Raw genomic sequence first — 5,073 nt, 5'->3', positions numbered from 1 at the left:
TCTACAAAAAGAGAAAATCCAATAATAATGGGGGATTTCAACTATCCCTATATTGACTGGGAACATGTCAGGATGGGATGCAGAGATAAAATTTCTCGACACTACTAGTGTCTGCTTCTTGGAGCAATCCTAGAACCCACAAGGGGAGGGGCTATTTTTGATTTAGTCCTAAGTGGCGCACAGGATCTGGTCCAAGAGGTGAATATAGCTGAACCACTGGGTAATAGCGATCATAATGTAATTAAATTTAACATCCCTGGGGGGGAGGGGAAATACCAGAGAAACCAACCACAGTAGCATTTAACTTCAAAAAGGGGAACTACACAAACATGAGGAGGCTAGTTACATGGAAATTAAAAGGAACAGTCACAAGTGAAATGCCAGCAAGTTTCATGGAAACTTTTTAAAACCACCATAATGGAGGCTCAAACTATATGTATGCCCCAAATAATTAAAAAAAAAAAAAAAACAGCAAGAAAACCCCCCATCCACCCCCCAAAAGCCACCTTGACCAAACAACAGAGTAAAAGAGCTGATTAGAGACAAAAAGACATCCTTTAAAAATTGGAAGTCAAATCCTAATGAGGAAGATAGAAAGGAGCATAAACTCTGGACAGTCAAGTGTAGAAGTATAATTAGGCAGGCCAAAAAAAAGACTTTGAAGAGCAATTAGCAAAAGACACAAAAACTAACAGCAGAAAACGTTAAGTACATCAGAAGCAGGAAGCCTGCCAAACAATCAGTGGACAATCGAGGTGCTAAAAGAGCACTCAAGGAAGACAAGTCCCTTGCATAGAACTTAAATAAATTCTTTGCCTCAGTCTTCATTGCAGAGGATATGAGGGCGGTTCTCACACCTGAACCATTCTTTTTAGGTGACACATCTGAGGAACTGTCAGAGACTGAGGTGCCAATAGAGGAGGTTTTGGAACAAATTGATAAATTAAACAGTAATAAGTCACCAGGACCAGATGGTATTCACCCAAGAGTTCTGAAGGAACTCAAAGGTGAAATTCCAGAATTACTAACTGTGGTATGTAACCTATTGCTTAAATCAGCCTCTGTACCAGATGTCTAGAGGATAGCTAATGTGATGCTGATTTTTTAAAAAAGCTCCAGAGGTTATCTTAGCAGTTAAGGGCTAGTGCCACTAACTTCAGTACCAGGCAAACTGGTTGAATCTGTAGTAAAGAACAGAATATCAGACACGTAGATGAACATGATATGTTGGGGAAGAGTCAACATAGCTGTTGTAAAGGGAAATCTTGCCTAATCAATTTATTAGAATTCTTTGAGGGGGTCAACAAACATGTGGACAAGTGTGATCCAGTAAATATAGTGTACTTGAACTTTCAGAAAGCCTTTCAGAAGGTCCCACACCAAAGGCTTGTAAGCAAAGTAAGGAGTCATGGGATAAGGGGGGAAGGATAACTCAGTGGTTTGAGCATTGGCCTGCTAAACCTAGGGTTGTGAGTTCAATCCTTGAGGCGGCCACTTAGGGATCTGGGGCAAAATCAGTACTTGGTCCTGCTAGTGAAGGCAGGGGGCTGGACTCGACTCGACTCAATGACCTTTCAAGGTCCCTTCCAGCTCTAGGAGATAGGATATCTCCATTAATTTAAGGGGGAAGGCTCTATGGGACTGTTCAACTTGGAGAAGAGACAACTGAGGAGGGATATGATAGAGGTCTATAAAACCATGAATGTTGTGTAGAAAGTGAATAAGGAAGTGTTATTTACCCCTTCTCATAACAAATGAAGCAGGGGTCACCCAATGATATTAATAGGCAGCAGGTTTAAAACGAACAAAAGGAAGTACTTTGTCACACAACACACAGTCAACCTGTGGAACTCATTGCCAGGAGATGATGTGAATGCCAAAAATGTAACTTGGTTAAAAAAGAATTAGATGAGTTCATGGAAGATATGTCCATCAATAGCTATTAGCCAAGATGGTCACACATGCAACAACATGCTCTGAGTGTCCCTAAACCTCTGACTGCTAGAAGGTGGGGCTGGACATCAAGGGATGGATCACTTGATAAATTGCTCTGTTGTGTTCACTCCCTCTGAAGCATCTGGACTGGCCACTGTTGGAAGACAGGATACTAGGCTAGATGTATGTAAGTATGGCCGTTCTTAAGCATATGCTTACATGTTTTGATAAATCAGAGACCATGTTTTCAGCTTGATTGAAAGCAAAAGGTATTAAAAACAAAACTATACAATCAAATTGTTTTCATAGGATTTACATCCCAATTGTGATTTGGATACTTTGTATGAGGTGCAAATAAATGGGGAAATAAAAACTACTACTATCAGGCAAATGCTATAGGTTTTCAATGGATAGAATAGACTGTTTTCTTACAACAAGGCCTTTGAGTTTTCTTTAATGTGTAAGAGTATATATGTGATCACAAAATTTTGTGGAATAGCAGTCTGGGAACTTGAAATCTTCAATTAGTCTGATCAGGTCCGGTTCTACTTTTTTTGCAGCCCCAAGCAAAAAAAATTTTGGCTGCCCCCCACCCCACCCCCCGGCCCCCGCCCCCCCTGCCGCCCAAGCCCTGGGCTCCCCCCCACCCGCTCCCCCCTCGCCTCCAGCTGGTCCAGTGCTGGGAGGGTCGGGGTAAGCAGCGGGGCTCACGGGCCGCGCCTCAGTCCCTGGGCAGCTCGGGCCACTTTGCCCAGCCCCGGCACCTGCAGGCGGCTCCGTGTGCCCCGCAGGGCGGCCCCCAGCCCGAGTGTCCCCCGCTCGGAGCCTGCCCGGCCCAGTCACAAGGTGCGGCACTGCTCCCCTGCAGCGCGAACCCTGCAGCGGCCCCAGGGCACCCCCCGCGCACAACGCGCTGCTGCTGCCTGGGCCGGCTTTAGACTTTTGCCACCAGAAGCAAAAAAAAAAAAAAAAAAGGGCCAGAATGCCGCCCTTGAAAATGTGCTGCCCCAAGCATGTGCTTGTTTTGCTGGTGCCTAGAGCCGGCCCTGAGTCTGAAACTGTGAATTTAACATTGCTATTGGGTCATGTTGCCATAAGCGCTTGTTGGGAATTTTCTCTTGAAATGATTTTCTGACAGAAAATACAGCTTCTTCAAAATCAATTTGTCCCTGGGAAAATCTAGATTTTGTTTAAAAAAATAAAAATAAATCAATTTTTCTGTTATGAGAAGCAAAATGAAATACTTTGTTTCAGGTCAGTTTGTCTTGAATGAGAGTATTTAGCTTTGTTGAACTGACTCAAAACATTTAATTACAAATCAATTCAATAAAACATTAAAATAGGCTTCTTTATCAGGACTTTGCCTTTTGAGAGTTGTAGTTTGAGCCACCATTCTCTCCTATTGACTGAGCTCTTTAGAGGACTATATCTCCCACAATGCAATAAGGATTTCCTTCTGACCAAGCACTACATGGTGGATCATGGGAATGATACATAACACTAGGTGCATCATGAGAATTGTACTCCAGGTAGGGAACCTGACCCATTGGGGAGAATGGGGATATCAGGATCTCAAACAACACCTGCCATAAAGCACTGGACCACAATGGGAAAATATATTTGAATGTTGAAATAACTTCCCTATATTTGTAAGTCCCTTACAATTGGCAATGATCTTGGCAATCTCAGCAGAGAAGTAAGGATTGACTGGGCATGGAGACTTTCACCCCTACTAGGACAATAGAGGGGGGAAGCATGAACTTTCCACTGCTGTACTGTACCTCTTCTTTGGATAAACAGAGGACTTCATCTCCAGAGTTTAATGTTCACCCCCTTCCAAGGGCACTAAAGGCTCAGTCCTATAAGGTACTGAGTGCTCTGGCTCCCACTGAATTTGTTGTGAGCTACTAGGCGCTGAACACTTTTGAAAAGCAGATAACTTTTTTAAGTGCTCAGATATGAACTTAGGAGGCTAAGATACTCATTTTTTAGAATCTTGGTTCTCATTTCTAATTCACCATTTATGCAGCTTGTTTACTTTTTGCATTTCAACAAAGTTTAGACATTTTAAGCTAGATTGGCCTGTTTATAATTTTATTTTTATGGCACTTATTTCCATAGCACAGTAACTGAGCAAAAGAGATTAAATCTAAAATTCATTTGGAAATTTAAAAAAATTAAAAATCTTGAAATTATCTCTATTATGTTATAAAAAAATTCCTTGATATAAAAACCTATATTTTCACCTAAACAACTTGTCAGTCTCCCTTTAAACTAGTTAAATCCAGGGATCTCAATAACAGGAAATAATCAGAATGTCTCTGATGTGTAGCAAACATTTGTTAAACTTTTCTTGAACAAGCAGACTATATCCCTTCTGCTCTACATTGCTTGCCATGTTATGAAATGTGAAGAACAGTTTTGTTTTATGCATCAAATTTATATTATGCACAGATTACCATTTCCACATGTACGCACAAACAATTTAAAACACATGAATAAATCTAAATTGTCAAAAAAGATCCAGAACTATTTTCCTCTCCTCCTCTCCCTGGTACACAAAGGGAATCTTCCTCTCCTAAACCATTCCATAGGAAAAGCATGCATAAATAGATATGCTTTTAACAACATTATGACCTTAACCAACAGTGGGCAGTACAACTGTGTCAGCTGAAACACTGGCAGAAATAGAATGTGGTGGGATCCAGCTTCTGTAGCACAAACTGACAGTGCTAAAGTGTTGTTTTTGAAACCAAATTATCAGCAAATAATTATCTCTGTTGCCTGATTGTTTTATTCCCTTTGTGTATAAAATGGAAAGTGGATTCTAAACAGTGTGTTCATAAAAGGTATGGGCTTGATCCTGATCTCACTTACACCAGTCTAACTATGTGGAGTCCTTGCTGATGTACACCATTCCAAGTCAGAGCCACAGGAGGCCCTATATGTTTATTTTAGTGTTTAAGAATGGTTATATTTATCTCATAGCTGTGTCTTGATTTGGTTTCTATTGACAAAACCATGACTTAAGAAAATGTTTGTGATGACAAGAACAGATGTTTCCAGGCAGCTTGCCATAGCAAAAAAAAACACACACACACACACACACACACACACACACACACACACACACACACA

The 5,073-nt window shown here is 41.2% G+C and overlaps 1 protein-coding gene across 1 annotated transcript in view; it reads left to right on the top strand.

The window, feature by feature from the left end:
• The window catches only part of TBXAS1 (thromboxane A synthase 1), a 335,034-nt gene that overhangs the window by 184,954 nt on the left and 145,007 nt on the right, over nt 1-5,073 (top strand). The window lies entirely within an intron of this gene.

The sequence above is a fragment of the Terrapene carolina genome, unplaced genomic scaffold, assembly GCF_002925995.2.
Source record: "Terrapene carolina triunguis isolate 2854851 unplaced genomic scaffold, T_m_triunguis-2.0 Scaffold247, whole genome shotgun sequence".
Lineage (NCBI taxonomy): Eukaryota > Metazoa > Chordata > Testudines > Emydidae > Terrapene > Terrapene triunguis.
The sequence above is the reverse complement of the archived record's forward strand: the minus strand, read 5'-3'. Positions and strand labels throughout refer to the sequence as shown.